At 37.3% G+C, this 21,565-nt stretch overlaps 1 protein-coding gene and 1 long non-coding RNA gene across 5 annotated transcripts in view; both read right to left on the bottom strand.

The window, feature by feature from the left end:
• The window catches only part of FHIT (fragile histidine triad diadenosine triphosphatase), a 1,065,768-nt gene that overhangs the window by 638,548 nt on the left and 405,655 nt on the right, over positions 1 to 21,565 (bottom strand). The window lies entirely within an intron of this gene.
• Positions 1,100 to 13,757, bottom strand: LOC120599481 (uncharacterized). The gene is made up of 3 exons (XR_005651915.1): positions 13,743 to 13,757; positions 11,797 to 11,799; positions 1,100 to 1,817 (listed from the first exon to the last, which is right to left on the bottom strand). It is a non-coding gene; the product is annotated as an uncharacterized LOC120599481 (long non-coding RNA).

Here is a 21,565-nt window from a genome sequence, read left to right as displayed (position 1 = left end):
GTGGTTCTCAAATACTAATAATGCATTTAAACATCACTTAGAGAGCTTATTAAAACATAGTTTCCTGGGTCCCTCTTCCAGAGATTTTGAATCACTAGGTCTGGATGGGGCCCATGCACTTGTACTTCTAACAAGCTCACAGGTGATATCACACTTTGAAAACCACTCTAGAGCATTCTAATTCCAATGTACTCAGGGTAAGCTGCATATATCACTTACCATGCTTCTAAAATCCTATTCTTGGATTATCCTGGTCTGCCAGTTTAAGAAGGACTTAGTCTTCAAAGAAACCACACTGCTGCAATAGGAAGTTATCTTTTTTTTAAAAAAAGGAACTTACAAAAATGTCTCTCTTCACTTGGAACAGAGAACAAACTGACTCTGGTTTATAAAGGCCTATATCATTCCTGATCCTTCATCATTTGAGAGAGATGTGAGCTGTCTACATGAAAAATGCACATCACACATTCCCAGGAAGCCACTCACAAGGCCAAGTATAATTTTATTTAAACCTGTCTGAACTTGCTTTTCTTATTTTTTCCTGTAGCCACTCATGATTTTTTTTTTCTTTTCAAGAAAGAACTCAAAGACAAAGACAGAGATGTGACTTTACAAAACTAGCAAAGTGTAAAGCAGAGGAAAAAAAAAACGAAAAACAAAAACATTTCCGTTTATATCAAGATTCACCCTGTAACCCTCTAGTCATTCTCCTAAGCAAAGAGAAAAACATAAGACCATAATAGCCACTCTTCAAAAATGATTGCATAAAAATCATCTGAAAGCCAGATTGTTCATAACATTTTCCGTACCTTTTGTGTGCAAATCCATATGGCCATAAGGTTAGAAGACCAAATATCTAAGAAAAAACAAACATATTCCTTGCTCTAAAGCAGCAACTGCAAACCCAAATGCCTACAACATAAGTAATGTAATTTCACAGATTGCACCAGGAGTAAGGCAAGAGAGAATAGTAGGGACAATGGAGAACTTGAGAGTACTAGCGTTATCTAAAGACAGCTGCTACAAATTAGCTCCAAAGTCCAATTCTGGGAACATCAATATTTGGGTCATCCTTGGGACTGTTCCTATTGTGTTTATTTCTCCTAGTCCTATTTTTTTACATGTCTAGTGATTTTAAGTTGGATTACAGATGCTATGTATGAAAAACTATTGAGAAACTGGATGATGGTCACTTTCTCCAAAGAAGGTTCATTCATCCTACTCTGGTAGGCAGCCTGAAATGGGAGAGGTCACCTTTACCCAATTCAGGATGCAGCTGACTCATTTGGCTGGAATTTTGAAAGATTCTGTCAGCCTCTTTTGCTCACAGTTGGATACAGTTTGAAAACCAATGTTTACCAATATCCCTTGCACTTCATCGGTGCTGAACTCCAATCATTTTATCCTCAGCACTATAAGACTATCAAAAACTCTGCTTTGTTTTTCCAGCAATTTGCTCCTTTGCTTCCTATCCTCACACCCTGCAAAGCATAAGAATTAGGCAAATGCCTCAAGGGGAGAAAATGCCCATGATCAGGCTAATTACCCATTATCTATATTCTCTCTGAGATCTTGGCCCTTCAAGTCCTGGCTGTTTTAACAACCCTAAACGCAATGTTTGTGTCTTTAGCCTTGTGAGGCTGCCAAAATTCTTCTGCCTTCTTAGCCTCCTATACACAATATTTTGCCTGGTTTCTCAGCTTTTCATCCCAAGCCAAAAATTGTCAAGTTTCCTGAAGGGAAAAGCAGCTTGTAAAGTACTGGCTCACCACTCTACAGTTCCCTGTACTCTAGGAGTCTTGGTTTTCTTGGCAGCGCTTTGATGTCTTCGAGTTAGGTATGTTTCAGATTTTGTTTACATTTGGCTTTTCTACTATTTTCCAGGAAGCATTGGCTTGTCAAAAGCTACTCCAATTTAACCAGAGGCAGAAGTTGCCAGGTTAATCTAATACAGTACTATAACTACTTCCCAAAGAAATAATGTTTCTTATTCTGAAATTTGGGGCTTAAATTCAAATTTAAATACTTAATTCACATCAGCTATGTAGAAATTATTTTGGTAAGAATTGACTACAAATGTGATAATGTAGATTTCATTTCAAACATGACATCAACTAATTCTTTTGGTTCAGTGATCTCCTTTAAGACAGATATGTCAAACAATTTTTGTAATTTGTCAGCAGCCTTAAATTTCAAATAAGTATAAACCAATGTTATAGTTTGGAGTACTTCAGACACTCTAGATAAATATTTGATAATAGATGGATAGTAGGCAAAGAAAGAGTTTCATCTAATATAATAATAAAAAGAAATGACAAGACATGCACCCTTAGGCTTATCAATGAACAAGTTGAGAATGCTGCTGACAGAATATCATTCTCATGGTTGCCAGTAATTGACCCCACTTGAAGCAAAGCAATAGAGATTTAAATGGGAACACCATTTGACTTAAGCCTTTCTTTATAAAATAGTGCCCTGGATGAAGATGTATACAGGAGGGATGGGAAAATAACTAAAGTGTTCCCATTAAATGTATCATCTCCAACTGTGTCTTCTAATATTCATGAGAATTAATCTAAAGAAGAAAGCACAAGAGCAACAAATTCTTGTTATCATAAATGTTAAAGGCTCTTTGAGATTATTGACCTGTTAGGACGACTAGCTTAAGGAGTAAGGAGCCCACCACCATGTAGGTATCTGGAGAATGCGTGAATGGCTTTGGTACAGGATTATGCTGACTTAAATTCCTCTAGGACTATGACTGACTACATGGCAGGTTTTTGTTGAGAAGGCTCTAGTCTCTTCTGTAACATGCCCCACTTTGTGGGTGTGATTATTGGGAGCGAATACCCAGGCATCTGAATGATGGGGATTTGGAAAGACAACAGAACATAGAATGTTTCCTAAACCAACTCTCTGATTTTCACAATTATCTAGTTTTCAGATTGAGTCCCCCCCACAAAAAAAAACTACTTAGGCCTAAAAACAAACAAATAATAATAACAACTTTAGCTTGGTGGACAGTATCAAATAGTATCAACCAATGGCCGAAAAAAAAAAAAAAGAAAAAGAAAAAAAAGAAAAGAAAAGAAAAAAGAAGAAAAGAAAAAAAGAGCATAACCTGTATGTGACATGCACTATGCTGAGGATATTACATCTGCACAACTCTTCTTGGTAAATACTGTCATAATCCTCAATTTTATAGATGAGGAAAGTAAGGCTCAGAGTTGTTTAGTAATTTACTCAAGGTAGTAAGTGGTAGAGAGTCAACCTGAAACTAGGTTTCTGGATGTCAGGTTTTAAGTCACATGGCTTTAATGGCCTCCTGGACTTCGCTGATCATCTTAATGTCTAGCTGTATATTCCCTGAACTTTAATAATGTGACTATGGATAATGGATATGTGCCTTTCCTAGCTGTCTTTAAATTCTGAGCTAAATATAAAATTAATGACATCCTGGGAGCAGTAATTCTTCCTAGCACATTTTGCTAAGAACATAGTTTATGAAATCTTTATATCTACTTGAAATGTGTATATGTACTAAGTCTTGCCAGGAAGTTCATTCTATGGGGATATTACACATGGGCCATGTGAATTGTCGTAAGGGCTAAGAAGCTTTCATTCTAACCAGTCCTTTACCTCCAAGTAATAAGTAATTTATTAGCTTTGGAAAATGAAGCACCTGGTTTATTCCCTTTCACAAGTTTCTAGGCTACATAAAGATCAATCACTTAATACAAAAAAGGGTGGGAATCAAAAAGGAGAGCTTGTTTAGTGTTAAATATTATAAATTTGATTTTTAATATTTTAAGTTATAAGGGATATTCAGAAGCAGCTGAAGACATTTGAGTGAAACTAGTCTAGTGAGAGGTTAGATATGGGGTTCGTGATTGCAGCGGGAAGGTGGTGGAGATGTTGAGGGGGACACGAGTCAATATGGGGCTCTTTATGAACTGGGTAGTCCCCATCCCAAGACTTTCAGAGGGAACTCTAGTGAAAATTAATAGGCTCCATGGCGCTGCTATGCCAGCACAGGGACTTGAGCCCAGGTCCAAAGGGATGCCAGATGGCCAGGTGGGTCATCCACAAGCTGACCACAGGAATGCCACCACCACACCACTCCCTATGCAAAAATGCAAAAGTAGTTGATTATTACCCCTTCTAATGCTTACTTCTTTGCAGATGTGGAAACCACTGTTCTGCATGCGCAGTTGATCAAAGTCTGACCACTGTACAACCTTCTCGGGTGGCAGTAATGGGCAGTCTGCCATCTCGCCCCCACAGCGCAGGCGCGAACAGATGCCGCTGGGAAAGGAAGTCGCCCGACCCTAAAATGGAAGATTACAAAAGCCCAAGCCTGCCTTTTTCAAAAAAAAAAAATAAGCCTGTGCCCACTTTTCTGTGCAAGCCAGCTTTGTCCCATCTGTAAAAGTAGCACAGCAGAGCGAGCCCCTAAGTCGATAGAGAGGACCTTCCTCTCTGTGCTGCCCCCCCACCCTTGTGCTGGAGCATAAGCTTAATAAAACTTGTCTGGAAATGTTCCTGGGGTTTCATCTCAATTTCTATCTGGGGAACCCAAGAATCCCAACACTGGTAACACTGGTGGGACTAAGCAGTGGGAATAACCTCAAATTTGTTGGCTTGGAGAAAGCATAAGAATCGCAGATACACAAAGACATAATCAATTCAGATCTATTCAATTTAGATAAGACAGTACAGGGAGAAGGTAAAAGAAAAGCAAAAGGCTCAGGACGGACATAAGGGCGCTCCATATTTGGAAACTAGAAAGATAAAGGAAAATGAATGGCAGAGGAGAGGGCGGGTGAGCCAGTGTGTGTGTGGGGCGGGGTGTTAGAAAATGCTTATTTCTTATAATGGAAGAAAGCTTTCTAACGTAAAACTCTACTAGTTTCAAAAGAAATTTTTCATAAAATATGCAAATCTTTACCTGAATTAATAGAGAAAATGAAAAAGCTGGTTTCCCTTTAGTAATAACAGAAACATCAAAATCTCTTATTATTGGGAGGAGACTACATAGGCTATTTAAATGAGATTTATAAGTGAATAAAACTTCTTCCAAATTAACTGCTTCCAATAGTTTAGAGTTAAAATGGATACTTGTCATTTTTACAGTGTGATAAAAACTTGTTTCTAGGAGTTCTTAAGCCAGGTATGAAGGCAATCACAATACCGAAATGTTTTGAAATAAATATTGGTAAAACAGCAATTAATTAAAAGTATGATATGCTTTTATTACTATTAAAAAATATTTTCACAAAGTTTTGTCTATCTGTCAATGTTGAACTTAACATAAACCCTGTGCTCTCAGCAAAGAGCCAAGGTCAAGAAATCCTTACCATTTTGGGCTGAGGAAACACCCAAAACCAGGAGGACCAATCTGCCCTTGAATATTCGAAAACCCAACCCCCAACCTTCCTCAATGACCTCTTTGTTTCATAAAACCTCAACTCTTCTTTTTCCCTGAGACATTTCTCATTAATGCACATTCCTCCTATTGCAAGGGTCTGAATAAAATCATCTCCTTAATTGTCTGGTGTATTTTATTTTTGACATATTCAGCTGTCATAAGTTTCCCCAAAAAAACATGGCAAGGAATTAATGAGACCACATCACACATACTTTTTTCAGTGTTCATTTCCAGAAGATGTAGTGCCACAACTCCAAGAAAGAATATGAGTCAGTATAATCTAACTTTGCACAAAGATAAACTAGTACAACCAAAAGGTATTTCAAATTTCTTATTTAAATACCAAGGAAAGCAATATCAAGAAAAGAAGCCTGACTCTGAAACAGGAGGCATTTCAAACTTCACATAACTCCACAGGTAGCATTAGGGCATTTTACCAGGGCCAGAAGGTTTAACCAATTCTATGCAATGTAGGGAGAGAGAAAAATCATAGCTTTGGCAAAGGAACAAAGCCTTACTGTGAAGAAGACAACAGTATTGACGTAAGGCCCACATGGGACGCAGGGACCACCTGGTTCCAAATTTCAAAAGCTTCCTGAGTCTCAAATCCTAGGCACAATTCAGTGGAGCAAATCCAATTGATGTTCCAAGAGTTGTGATTTTCTAAAAGTTTATTTTGCTCAGAGAGAAATCATTAAATAGATCACACTTTATTTCTATACTTCCGAGAAACTTCTTACACATAAAAGCCCAAATATAAGGGGGAAATGGTCTAGCCACGTGTCATTTTAGATACTGCATAAGCGAATTTAGACTGCAACAGTAGCAGCCACACTTGATAAAGTGCAGGAAAATTTGCAGCAGTAGCAGCCATACTTGATTTTTTTAAAAGCACTAATTTGTACTATTAATTAGCAAACAATTTCCTGACCATTACGCCAAATGATGCATCTACTTTATCTTATTTAAGTCTCAGAAAACCCTACCAGATTCCATTTGACAGATGTGAAAGGTGAGAAAGGCTTCACTGTGTGCCCAAGATGCCTAAGCTGATGGCAAGTAAGTGGTAAGTACTGATTTTTAAGGAAAGATTCGACATGCAGCATTGTTATAGTCAAAGAACATTAGAATTTGTATGAGACTAACAAAATGTGGCCAAATAAAGGTATTTAGAGTAACCAGTTTTACTGATTTGAAACAATGATTAGCAATTGACACATTAATCCTCTGAATGCCAGTGGTAGTTCTAAAGTGTTAGAGCTTGTTTGAAAAGTTTCTTCTCTTAAGTTGATAAATATTCTCTCCAAAATCTTATTTACATTATTTGCTTAGCAACCCCTATTTTCAGGAAGTATAAATCTCCACCTGGTCCCTGAAGAGTTAGCACATATTTTTAATTAAAATGGTCTTGAATAAATTAAATTGTTATTTTTTACAGGTTATATTACTCATAGTATTAACTTCAAGTAAAAGTTTTTAAAACAAGGTGCATTGAAATTATGCAAATATAGCTGCTTTGAACACCGAAAGATATATCTAAACTTCATTTCAAGATCTGACTCCAAATTATGAAAAAGGGGCGGTGAGTCATTTCTACCGTTTTCATGAATGATTTGCAGCAACAGCAAAGAATGTAAAGATGTGTCAAAAGTTTACAAGTTCATAGTACAAACTGAAAATTTCCTTTAGGAGAAGTTAAAATTAAAAGATTTTGACATTTTGCTCTTTTAAGATCCAAGTTATAGTAACAGACTTGTGTACCTAATGATGCAATTATACGCAGTTGTGAACAGTTTAATTATTATATGTCAGAGCAGATCTTTTTTTTAAATCGAGTGCCCTACAGAATTTCCATCCCTGAATGCTTCTAACCTGGTTTTGCCATTCTTTCACTATATTAAATTTTGTATAGACACAGAGGAGTGTTCTTTACTTTAAAATAGTTCTATCAAAATTCTTTCACTTGATCTTTAAAGTCTTAAAGGCTAGGTACCACTTTCTCAGCATCCACTCTGCAGAGGGACTGAACTCATTCCTTCATACTTTCCAAGGCTTCAATGCCTCCTACCTGCCAGGCACTAGGCTAGGATGTGAGACAGATACGTGCAAGAGGTCACAGGATCTTACTGACCAACAAGGGGACTGTGAACAAACAGGGAACAGTAAAACAAAGAGGTGTCTTTGGGTCTTGTCTATAAACTCATGTCCCACACTCAGGGTTTAAATCCTAGATTTAGTGACTTTAAATTGTTTCAGCTCTCTAACTCAACCTCTTCATCATCTGGAAAATGAGGGCAATGAGAGTCCCTACCTTACAGAGTTGTTGTGAGGACTAATGAGATGATGATGCAAAGCTTTTAATATAATATCTGGCACATAGTATAGGCTCAATGAATATTAACTGCTATAAGGATGATAATTATTATTACTTTGTGCATTATAACAAGTGCTGTGATGAGCTAAGTAAAGGATGCTAATAAGAGCACCAAGAAAGAGCAATAAATCTTCCTTGAATGGTTCAGTTTAGACAGACAGAACTGCAAGGGAGAGAATGCCAAGGAATATGTCTCCAATATCTATGAGGGGCGGGGGTGGGGGGGGAAATAACCTGAATGTTGTTCAAGAAAAACTTTCAAGAAAAGGTGTCGTGTTCATATAAATGACTATGTCATCTTAAGAAAGCAGTCTGTAGCTACTGATCAAACTAGAACCCAAGCCATGATGATGATTATCATCCTCATCATCCATAAATTCATTCGCTGCGTCACATCTTGGCAAAGGAACGCTCATTTGTTACAATTATCCCTTCAGTTTGACATGAAGAAAAAACAACCATAAAGCAACTTCTATTACCCTGGGAAGCTCCTCCAAATAATTAAAATTCTGAAGCACTCCTCATCAAGGGCACGTTCTATTAAATCAGCAGGCTCATGTTTGTTGTTCTTGCAGCACAAGTCCTCGAGCTTGCAAATCCCACAGCACCAAAAGTCATTATTTTTTAACTTAATTTAATTTTTAAGTCCCAAATTCATCTTCCAGAAAGAGTTGCCATTTCATGCACAGGTCTTGAGCTCTTTCTAGGTACTATTCACTGTGCTACGATTGTTATATACATATCTCATTGCCCACAATCTTTCCAGGGAAATGCTTCTATTAGTCAGTTTTACAGATAAGAAACTGAGGCACAGAAAGGTTAAGACTCTCACCCAAGTATCATTAGCTCAAACATATTATAGCTGTGATTTGAACCCAACTTTGAACTCAATGTCCTTAGCCACTATGTTATAGCATGTACACCTTGAGAATATATTTTATTTTCTTTCTTTTCTTCTATTCTTTTAAAAAAACAATACTCATGCTCAAAATACAAATTAAGGTAAGGTGGGTGTGAGTGAGGTACATTGACGTGAGGAGGTGAATGGGTAGGGAAGGAAAAGGAAAGCAAATTATTCAGCCATTGCAGACAGATATTAAAGAAGACTTCAGGTATGACCCCAATCAGGTTGAGTTTTCATGAAGATCAGAAAGGGCTCTCTTTTTAACCAGAAACTGAACTCAATTTTGAGTCAGGATCTAGACAACAAGGGTCACTCATTTCTTATTAGACTCTAAGGTCTTATTTTTACCCCCTCATTATTGAGCTTTAGATCAGCAATCATCTCATGGACTTTTACAAGGTGACTGGCTAGCCTTCCTTAAAGAACAGGATAAAGCAACTTATCTACAACAAGTCTCTATAACCAACTAACTGAACTAATTATGAATGAATAGAGGATTGTTGTAAATATGAAAATTAGATAATGTTTTTGTTTAGCACAATACCAGGCACATAGTGGGCACTTAACATATGTTTGCTCAATTAATAATGAAACATTTTATGAATATTATCATGATTCCTAAAGAGAGTCATTTCACTAGTATGGGAGAAATGTCATATACTTGATGCCCTTCTCTCAAGATTGTGCAACCTAAGAGAGAAATAACTAAAATAAATGACTGGCTTCTGCAAATGAGGAGCCCTGCAAATGAGTGCCCTGTTTGACTTGTGCTAACAGCCACATATTCAACTAGAGAAATATTATTTTAATAAAAAGTTAGTCAATAGGGATAGATGGGCCAGGATTAGGCTGGCAACAGAGAAAGGAAATTCATAAAGTAGAAAAAATAATCATTTTATTTTAAAAGATCAAAATCCATTATTAGACAAACTCACTTACCAAACACAGCTTCAATTAAATACCATAAACAATTAGATAAACTGAGTCCAACAATGGTTGGACTCATGCAATGAACTGATTAATTTAACTAGTCAATTCTACCAAAAGATATCCAATCCATGCACAGTGAGCTAGACTAGCAGAAAGAGTTGGCATATAAAGAGCCTCCAGACTCCATTAATTCACATTTGATCAGATGCCCCTGGATGTTGGCTCACAGCTGGATTTGTACAACACAAAATACACAGAGTTGCATTTAAATATTTATAAGTATAAATATTTAAAAGGGTATGTTTTTTACTTATTGTGTAACTCGGGAAACATGGTTACAGAACTTTTGGTACCTCAAATTAGGACTGCCCTCAAGTCTTTGCTGAAGAAAAAAAATAATATTAATTTCACACCCACTCTGTCACACTCACCCTTGCTCACTTCCCAAGCCCACAAATGAATTGTTACTTCCTTGACAGGCTGACTTTAGACAAAACTGTCGGTTCTGCAAAGTCACACTTTAGGGAACTCTATGTCCCTTCTTAAAGACAACACTAAATGTGAACTAACCTATTTAGGCTCTTGCCCCAAAGATTTCAGCATTAATTCGACTTCCCCATAATTCACTGTACTGAAGCAAATTAAATTAATGGCAGCAGCAGCAGCATGGAATCCTTTAAACCTCTCTGGGCTTGTTCCTTTGATTAGCCCAGATCAAGGAAGCTGCAACTATTTGCAGGCCGATTAGAGGGGCTGCCTTTTTTACTGCCATCAGTGCTGAAGTCTGAAAGGTCATGTGTGTTGACATCTTACCCCTGTCCATCTGTGACAGTTTACATTGACATTATTCATAAAAGAGGGTTTTTAATACAGCAAGAGGACCATATGGATCAGGAAGCATAAAGTCACCCTTACACATTTCCAATAAAGGTACTGAGCAGGTTTGTGCATATCTGCTTTGTCGACACACCCTGACTGTCACCTCCTGCCAATAACTGATGTAGGAAATCAGCATTCTGATACTCTGAGGGGCACTACTGGTCTTCAGGGTCACACTGCATTCAACTATGTTCTTCATGCTTTAGCGGCTAGGCTGCATTTTATTACTCTTTAATCTTTGGTGGAAAGAAAAGCAGTTATTATAATGTGTTTATTAGTGATTCCCAAATCTAGCTTCATCGAAATCACCTGGACTTTTTATTTTAAAAGAAATTTTCGAAACAGCTTCCCAAGCCTCCCCTAGAGCTATCGATTAAGTATCTCTTGAGGACTGGGCCCAGGAAGCTATAGTTTCCAAAAGCTCCCAATGTGATTCTAGCAATGACCCAGTTCAAGGAATCATTGGCATATGTCATAATGCAAAGGTGGAAGAAAGTACACAGGAACAAAATAAATAACAATGTCCAGTTAACTTAAATGAGTAGATTGTGAAAGTCAGGCTACCTGGGGTTAAAATCTCACTCTCCAACAGCTAGTAAGGTAGATAAATTATTGAATCTCTCTGTGTCTCAATGTTCCTCACTTTTAAAATGGGGTTAATGACACCTACCACATATGCATGTATGTAAAGCACTTAATATTGGTACAGAATCATAGGAAGCTACCCAAAAGTATAATTATTTTTCAACCAGACTCCAGAAGTTCTAGAAAACAAAGTTCATTGTAGAGTAAAAAATTTTCCACAAAACAGAGTAGTTTTTTCCTCTCATTCAATTCTTTACACTTAATACCATACTTCATGTGGATTAGTCTGAACATCATGCATACATTAGGATTAAAAATTGCATTACTTAATAATTTACTTAATACCAAGGCACCATCAATTCACTAATATATTTTCTAGAATTCAAGAAAGAAAACACCAATGTGATGATCGTAAACTGCATCCTAATTTCAGAAATGTTAAAATGCAGATGGAAGAATCTAATGCTGTAGACCCAGAAAAATCTCTATTAAAAGGCTACATGTGCCAACCATACAAATTCTCCTGAGTTGCAATCAGCAGAACAAAAATCCTACAATATTCCAGAGTCAATTACTTTGGGAAACACTGCCAATTATAGCCTTACTCCTCACATCCCTCATTTTGAAGGTTCAGAATATCACACCTGAAGACTGAGAAGTCCTCCTTTTAACAGGTATACTAACTAAACCTGTCACGAACTTTCCTCATCCTTTGTGGAATAAACCTGGTCAGGACACATTTTGAGAAACATTAAAATAAGGCAAAGTTTCTTGGCTGCTCTAATTATGAAAATCTTTGTCTAAATATCTGTCTTGTTAAAATGCAAGATCTAAGGGAAAGGAGATTCATGTCTTTAGACTAACCACAAGAATCACAGCTTCTTTCCAAGAAAAATAAGACTTTTGTTGTTGTTGTTGTTTACTGGATTTTTAAAAAAGAACTATGAAGAAACAATAAGTAGAGCCATTACTTTTCTTGAGAAACTTTATAAGTTGAGGACATTATTGAACATTTATAATGCGTGATTTGACAAATAGGCTTTTTTTTTATATATAAGTTTTAAATATCCCAATAATAAGATTAAAAATCTAGGGACTGTTTATTTAGACCTTGCTAAAATAAATACATTCAATAAACACAGACTACAGACAGCTTTAATTTTACATGTGAGCCAGGAGGATCCATTTCTCCCAAAACATGTATCACCCCATATGTGCTGTGATTTACAATCCCCAAAGCATTAAAGTTTAAATTGCGAATCTACGGTTTTGGATTCATTGGAATTCTGATCCTATAGTCACTCTAAAATAGATGCAGGCTAGAAGTCTCACATTTTAAAGCCAGATGGCCTATATCGGCTAAATATTTTTTGTTTCCTCGTTCAGAAAAATATTCATGTTGGAAGAAGTCAATTAATTTAAATAGATAAGAATTTAAGGGATCCTTAGTCATCAATCCCAAACTTAGGACACTAATTAAAGAAAACATATGTTTGGATTAAGTTTAAAAATTACAAAAAGAATATACATAACAATCTTGACACACAACCTTTTCTTAAGAAAATTCCCTCGATATTAAGGGAAAAAACAAAACTACTCTTCCCCATTTTCCCCTGTGTAATCAAATAATAACTTTTTCTTCACACTGAAAAAATGAGATCTTTACTTGAACTACTTCTGGAAGCACCCGAAAAGGTCTGATTATTGCATTGAATTGCCTGGTATTCAATGTTATTCAATAGGGAGTCTTGATTATGATTATCCTTTTGATTAAAAAATAGATTTTTAAAAATCCAGTTCTACCATTTCTAATCTTAGATTGGTAGAAAGTTTCTACTCAAGACCTGGACTATATTATTCAACATTCTTAAACAAACATGACTCTTGGGATTGCTCTCAGAGAGATGTAAATACATGTAAATATACATAGAAAGACTCCCCAGCAGTCCCTGGAGATGTTACCATACTGAGTCATTCTGCTAAATGAAATCTAGCAACTACTAAGATGGATTGCAACTTCATTCTCTTCATTATATTTAACATCTCCTTTCTTTAAGATGAAAGGTGGCAGATCTATAACAGCCTTAAAAAGCATGTTATGTCATAGTGGGATCTTCTCTCCAGCACTATAAGAAATGTTCAGCTCTACACAGCATGACCACTTCAAATTAATCCTCATTTGAGATAAAAGGGTTAGAGACTTTTTCCTTTTCACTTCCACATTTGCTCATTAAGCATTCAACGTTAGTTTCTCACCTGACAATCTTAGAAAAGAGACCATCGCTTTATTTAGGGCAAAGGTGTTCAGCGGCAGTCAGGGGCAGGCCAAGAATGAGAGACCCCAGACAAGACCTAACAAGAGACCTCTACTTTGAACCTATTTGATAAACTGAGCTTCCATATAAGATTATGAGTGATAAAAAAGGGAATGTGAAGTCTAAAAAATCCGAAACTCTCTAGTTTAGTGGAAGTAGGACACACATGCAAGACAAGACTCGTCCCTGCATTAGGGTCAGGATCCTGGGTAGGATGCCCCATTTGCTGAGACAGTTCTTGTACCTAAAGGCCCAAAACTAAGGGCCACCTTATAGAGAGTAAGTACCCTGACTGCCAGATAAGAACTACCAACATCTCTGTGCCACGAGCACACTTCTGAATCCTATTACTGACTCAAACACTGATTCAGACAGAGGTTGAAGCGTTTACAGTTTGCCTAACATAGTGGTGGTCTACACTGAATGGATGCCAATGAAGGGCTAGGCACTGTGCCAGAAGCAGGGGGACACTCTTAAACTACACTCGTAGTCAGGAGTCAGCAATCCCTCTTTACCTGGAGTTCACAGTCAATGGAAGGATGGTCATTAATCAAATAATAAAAAGAGCTACCACATAATGGGCCTTTTCTATGCATCGGGCACCATTCTACTATCCCCTCACTTAATCCTTACCATACCTCAAAGAATGAGGTGCTCTGACATCTCCATTTTATAGAAGAGGCACAAAGAGGTCACAGGACTTGCTAAGGGGCCCAGTTTGGTTTGAGGTTCATTTGCATGGCTTGAGTTTCCAGACTCCCAACCATAATAGCCTATCTCTTCTCTCATATATTATCACCAAATGCAAATGTGGCTGAGAGAAGTCCTCAAAGGAAAGGCATGTGATGCTAAGAGTCTGTAATCTCTTGGAGATTTGACCTAGACTGCTGAAATGACATTTGAGCTGAGAACTGGAGGAACTGTGTGAAGAGAGGGGAGAGCATCTGGCCAAAGGTAAAAGCATCCCCGAAGGACCCATGGGAGGAAAGGGCATAGTGAGCATGGAGGACTAAAATTCAGCCCTTCGGGACAGAGAGCGTGGGGAGAGTGGAGAGCATGAGGGACAGTAGATGGCAGGAAGAAAGGCACATCAGAGCCATGATGGGTAGGGCCCCACCAGCTACTGTAAGGGATTTTGTATTTATCCTAAAACTAACGGGAAGTCAGTGCTGGGAGGTCACTTGGCCATATATTTGTTTCAAAAGAACTCCCTGGCTGTATCAGCACACACAGTGAGAATCTTCTGACCACATGAGGACTGACCCAGCACAGTCTTCCCCCGCAGACAGACCAACGATGATCCTTTTCTGGATCATTTCCTATGTCCCCCACCATGTCTTCATAGCCTGCCATTGACTGACCACCTGTGCACTGAGCCTCACTGAGGAAGTAACCACTCTAGCTAATTCTACCCGAGTTTCATCATGTGGGACAACACATTAGCTTCTTAGACCTTAGCATGTAAGGGTAACTTTGTGGATAGAAAAGTTTAAAATGATGCTTCTGTCTTCGAAATCTTTTCTTTGTTTGTAGGTGGCAGAAGAAGACAGATATCATATCACATTATTGATACTGTGGGACATTTGTTCACACTTAAAAAGCATTTAGGTGTTTCTTGATGTAAATGTTGAGAAGAAAAAAAATCCCATTTTTATTATCTCTTGGGAGTCAGGTTTGATTTTTTTTTTTGGTTTATAAGGATTTCACCACATTTATAAGGATTTAATCACATTGGACCAGCCACTGAACCCTAACCAAGGGTAGAACTCTGTGAAACTCAGTCTTTCAATCAAAACTACTGTCCTTAAAACTATAACTCCTTTGATGGTGGTTAAATACACATGATTGCACCCTCTCTTCATCCCTTCCTCCATTACTTTCTCTTTGAAGAGAAGGAAACCTTAACCAAGTCTATCATTTGTCAGTGAAAAAATGCATAAAATTCTGAATTCTAATAATCTTGCAAAGTTGTCATAGTATGTCCAAAGAGATGGCATTAAATGTAGACGTGACTTTAATCAAAAGAACTCGGGCGCAAGTCAGTCGAGGCTCTCACTTTAGACAATTTACTTAACCCCTCCGGACTTCAGTGTCCACACATGCAAAATGGAGACGGTAATAATATCTACATTACACTTTTGTGATAACATTAAATAATCAGCACAGGGCCTGGCAAAATAAAGGGTGGTGGTAACAGTTTTTTAGGGTTTTTCTGTTTGTTTGTTTGTTTGTTTGGTTTAACCATAAGTCAGTGCAATTTTACCTAAGAACTTTACCTTATCCACCGTTGGTTGGATCCATGGCCCTTCTAGCAAGACTGTTTTTACAAAGAGGGATACCAGAAGCTTATTTTGCAGGAGAGACATATCATTTGTCCATTATCTGCAGAGTTTAGGAGTGTTATCACAACATCTTTACATCTTTAAAAGCCTAGAAGTAAAGAGAAGTAAAACCACCTTCTTAATAACCAGCACAATGGCAGAACTGAGCCCACTAAAGATCCTCTCATCTCTTACTCAAAAAGTCGTGACCCGAGGAACAGAAACAGATCTTTCCAGGTTCCCCTGCATTCTTGACGTGAATAAAAAGCCTCCAGGTTAAGTCCATGCCATTGAATTTTTCACTGTTGAAATGGAAGATGAGCAGAGTCAAATTTCAAATAAAGGGGTTAATTTGGTATTAATCGTATTTTTACTAACTTATTAAAGCTAATTTTGTACTAAGATGGCATCGTACGACTTCATCTTTTAAACAATTCATTCTGGGGCTCACTTATTTCTTCAAACTAAATTCCCACTCTTTTTATTCTGCAAAGTTTTGTACAATGTTCTCTTTTAAAAGCAGTCTAGTCTTCGCTGCCTTTCAACTCTTCATCCTTTGTTTTCTCATAGAGAATATAAAAATATTCATAATCCTTCAAGAACTTCTGACAGGATAGGAAAATGCCTTATGTGTCCAAAAGCCCCCAATCCCCAAGACATCTAAGCAAGCTAAGTTTGGGGAAAATTTTAAATAGCAGTAATTATCATATCTCAAATTGCAAGAAAAATAAATGCCTCAAATACCATTATTCATTTAAGTTTTCTGACAACCCGACATTTATCTCCTTTGGTGTTATATTATAGAAATGTCTCTTATTATATTCATTTTACAGAGACTGAGTACTTTTAATACTAATGAGATGCATGTGCCAGAGTTGATCCGTTTCTTAAAAAAAAAAAAGAAGTTTGTAAAAGCTAAAGCTATTATGTTGATTACAAACTAAAGTGTTACAGTAAATGAAGCAAAGAAAATTTAACGAATAGGTGTATGCCCGTGAAACGGGTACTTCTCTGTTCTCAAGGTTCTGGTCAGAAATATGCACAAACACTGAAAACTCCATCCCCACTTAGATAGCCAATTTCTTTGATAACATTCTATTCAAATCAAACAATAATTAAAGCACTTAATTTGTACCAGCACTGTTCCCAGATTAACTAATGGGCTGAGGGGGGCTAGAGGCAGGGATATCAATTAGGAACCTATTAAAATATTCTGGAGGTGAGGGAAGGGGAGAGAGAGAGAATCTTGAACTTGGGATACATAAGTGGAAATAGCAAAGGGGGATGTGAGAGACACTCTTGAGAGCAAAAGAATAGGATCTGGAGAGACAATATGGGAAAGTGGAGAAGAATATTTCAAGGCTTAAAAAATGTGACAATGGTCATGGAAAAGCCAGTATCCAACAGAACAAATGGAAAATGTGGTGTTTTGGCGGGAAAGATTTTCTTTTGGAAATACTGAGTTTGAGGCACTTGCACATGAAAACCTAACTCCATAGAGAATTGTAGATAACAACACTGGGAGACATATCAAAGGCAGAGACATTATTTTGAGAGACAATTATAGAATCTTACACTCAGAACTGGAAAAAGGCATGACCATCAATTCAAATGCATTTTCTCCCTAACACAGCAGTGACACAACCAGGACAGGGACTATGTCTGCTTACCCAGCAATCAAAAGAGATGAAGTAGATGAGGCCAACAGAGGGCAGAGAGGGTCAATCCTGACCACGCCAATGCCAAAGCAACATTCTCCTCTGGTATAGGAAGCCTAAATAATTTTCATCATTAAGCTTTTTTTTTTCCCATCCAGGGAAAAATAAACATGTGTTCATATTATAATAATTTTAAAAACTCAGAATTAGTGAAAAAGTAAGCCTCAGAATCCTAAATCAACTGAATAATATAGCAGTAGAGAATGAATGAATCCCCAAAAGGGGCTTCATTATTATTCACATATAATAAAAACACCAGTCGTGCTTATAGACCAATTTTATAGGGTTAAATTAATGAGTAGTTTTGGAGTGTTCTAGAAATTCCACAGTATTCATTTTTATATTACATTTTTTGTACATGTTAACAATTAGCTAAGAAACTCATTAACTACAGCTTCAAAACAGTAAAAATAATGCACAGGAGGCTCAGTTTCACATGTGTTTACTCTCAAGAAATAATCCTAATTTTTAAATAGCATTATTTAAATGGCAAACATAACTGACTGTTAAGATAAGCCAAGTTGAGGTATCTGCCACTTCCCACTTCTAGAAATTTTCTCATGTCAGAAGAGGAAACTTATTTATAATTCTTTGATACAAACGAAGCACGTGGGGAAAAAATGAAAACTAATAATAACAGCAGCAACTGAGGATGCATTATCATATACCAGGCACTGGGGACTCTATATTTATCATCTCTTTACACTTATAAGCATTCCTATCAATTAGGTGTCTTGTGATATCCACTGTACAGACAAGGAAACTAAAGGTCTGGGGAGTTAAGTCATTAAGTTACTTAAATATTTTCCTCCTTGGCTTAAATAACACATGCCATAGGGTCTGAAAAGCATCATCGTTCTAGTCAATCATTTATTTATGTGAGAAACAACAAATAAACATTAAGCTCAACATAAATAGAAGGCAGATTTAATACTGTGGTTATTACTTTGAAATCAAAACTCCATCCACACCCGAAACCTCTACTAGCAAAGCGCCCAAGGGCTGACTGGAGTTGGAGGAGCACTTGCAGGCTCAGAACTGCATCAGGCAATGCAAGAACTGGAGGGCTGCACCCGGGAACTCAGGCAGTTTCTAGAAAATCACCAGGTGAAAATATAAGTTTTGTGGCCATTTAGATATACACTTAGACACTTAACCAACTTCCTGGGCATGGCCCAATTAATTCACCTGCCCAAACCTCATGGTCCTCTGGTGTAAACAAAATGGGCATACAAATGGGATCAAATTCCCAGCTTTATTGTCAGTATTACATGAGAAAACACATACAAAGCACTTAGCGCAAGAACTAGCATACAATTCACTAAACAATAGAGCTATCATCACCATTACTGTTTCCCCTAGTAACCGGAACCTCAGAGTCAATAGAGCAGAGGTGGTAGAAAAACAGAACTGTGAAGGCAGCCACACTAGTCTTCAAACGCCAAGTCTTTCATTTAGGGGTGCGCATCATTTGCAAAGTGACTCAATATCCCTGAACTTCATTGTTCCTGGGAGAAAGATAGAAATAAAAATGTTCCCTTTGTAGGAAACAGAAAAAGAGAACCAATGTGTCAAAAGTACCATGAATAGACCCCGGAACGTAGAAAGTTTCTAGTACTATTAGTATGAAGATGCTTTAAACACTAAAACCAAACCCCAATCGCAGGCCGTAGAGGGGAATGTCAATGTCAAATAAAAACAGACTTAGGTAAAGACAGACTTTATTTGAAAAGATGATTGGGATAAGGGGAGGAGGACTTATAATAGGAAGGGGAGACTATTGCAATAGGGAGAGAGTTCTGACCATGAGATCCAAAAATGCTTCAAAAGTCAGGCAGATAGGAATTGTCTTTTCTAGGGGGAAGCAAACAAATCTAGAAAGAACCAATTGTAGGTAAGTGGGATCAACAAGTGGCATGACTGGAAAACTGATCAGGGAAAGTTTTTCCCTGAGGTCTGCCAATTTGGGAAGGGGGCTTTCAGGAGAGGCTGTTCTGAATTCCAATGGCTCAAGGGTAGGCCAAAGTTCATGGGCCTCAGAGAAGGAGAGAAGCCTGAGTAAAGTTTGGTCAATTTAAGTTAGCAATTATTTGTTCAGAGAGTATGAACGGTTCAGGCAAAAACAAAGGAGAATGTGAAAGGTCTGTGTCTGGCTTTGCCACTGCTACACTAGAGGGGCATCCATCCATTAGTCTTATCCAGGCCATATGGCAAGAGTGGTTCTTTGCAAGCCTTTTTCCTGAACACAAACGGTAGGGGATTCCTTTCTTTATCTAATTCTGTTTTCCAAGAACATGGGGCATGAGTAAAAAATAACATTACCATAAACAAAACTGTACATATATAGCTCAGGGTTTTTAAGGAAATCACTTATTATGATAGCATATTCAATCATTTTGTTTTCTTCCCAATGAAATTAAGCAACATTTAGTTTAAAAGAAAGTCTGTCTTTAACCCATAAATGGAGAGAAACTATTTTAACTGCTTGAGGATTTTAGAATGTATTTCGTATTTTTTTTGTCAGTTCTTTGAATGCAATTTCATTGGTTAGAATGTTTTACACATGACCTCAAACATAACAAGAACAACAACAACAAAACCAGAAAAATCGCTGTTGCAGAAAACGAAGCCTACTAAGAGAATTAGAAGATATTTCATTTCTTTCCTGTCATCATTGCTTTTCTTTGAAGAGAGATGCAGAGAGGGAAGTGCAGTGTTTATGCTCATCTTTGGATTTCTAAGAGTTAGGTCCTCTAATAAATCTTCTTTGATACAATTATTATTAGCTTTTGCATTTTGAATGTGTACTCTCTTGCCAGGCATCACACTAAACACATTATGTGGTAATGACTGTAGATCTCTGCACAGCACGAAGAGGGTAGCCTGATTGTTAAAATACTACATATAAACTTTCGCATTCTGGAACTCTCGCAAAGTATCACGCATTACCATTCTGATAAGTGGATTTTATGCCGGAAGGTCAACTAAAATTTTATATCTATAGCAGTCATTATAGGGATGCAGATATAAACATATTTAGAACATAGATGTGTGTTTTAGGAATCAAGTAGAGGATATATTAAACATTTTTATCTTGGTAGGCAGGAGGCTCAGAGTCTGATTTAACGATCATTCTAAAACCTATTATGATTTCACTCAAACTTCTCCAATAAGAGTAGGGAGCAGCATTCTTCCACTCCTTTCATGTTATGAATGAAAGATGAATTATCCTCATCTGGTCAGAGTTCTGTCTGCTTACTTCAGAAAGTAGAAAATGCATAACATACAGAAGCATGGAGGTTGTCAGTTGAGTAATAGGAGGGAACTTGGTCTTTACTGTAGAAATAATAACAGATACAAAAGTAATAGTGATAATAACGATTAGAACAATAAAAAATATGGCACTGAAATACTGATTGCTCACAGTGTGCCAGGTGCTGGGTAAACTGCTTATTTCACTATCATATGAAATTCTTCCAATAAGCATTAGTTTCACGATCCTCATTTAGAGATAAAGAAATGAGACAGAGTTAAGGTCACATAGTCATCAAGAGTGGAAACTAGGAATTGACCCCAGGCAGTCTGACAGCAGGGCCAGCGCCCTTCACAACAGTCAGGTGAAATGATCTGGGTCCTGTCCTGATTGATATATCAGAGAATCTTAGTCAACAAATTCGAGGGTAAGGGAAAGAACAAATTGGAATGAACTTCATTTACCGAAAACATATTATGCTTTGATATAATGTTGTTACCTCCAAACTAGTTACCAAACTATGATCCCTTCATTTCTTAGAGCTTCTGGTGGCAAAGAAAGCGTACTCTATATAAACAAAGAATAATATCTGGCAAAAATGTTGGAAGAATGATGATGATCATCATCATAATGATCACAACGATGACGATGACAGCTACAAAAGCAGCAGCAGCAACAAGAATGCCATTAAAGTTACCATCGTTAATGTGCCAGGAACGATGCTACAGGCATTGCATGTAGCCTTTTCCCCTTCTCTATGGTATGTTCCTTCATTTGCCTTACAAAATGTTTTTTACATAAAACAGGCACTCCATTTTTTATATATTAATAACTGAATGAACAAATAAAAGAAACAAC

Source organism: Pteropus medius, unplaced genomic scaffold, assembly GCF_902729225.1.
Source record: "Pteropus medius unplaced genomic scaffold, Ma_sr-lr_union100, whole genome shotgun sequence".
Classification (NCBI taxonomy): domain Eukaryota; kingdom Metazoa; phylum Chordata; class Mammalia; order Chiroptera; family Pteropodidae; genus Pteropus; species Pteropus medius.
Note: the sequence above shows the minus strand (reverse complement) of the source record. Positions and strands in the feature narration are given on the sequence as shown.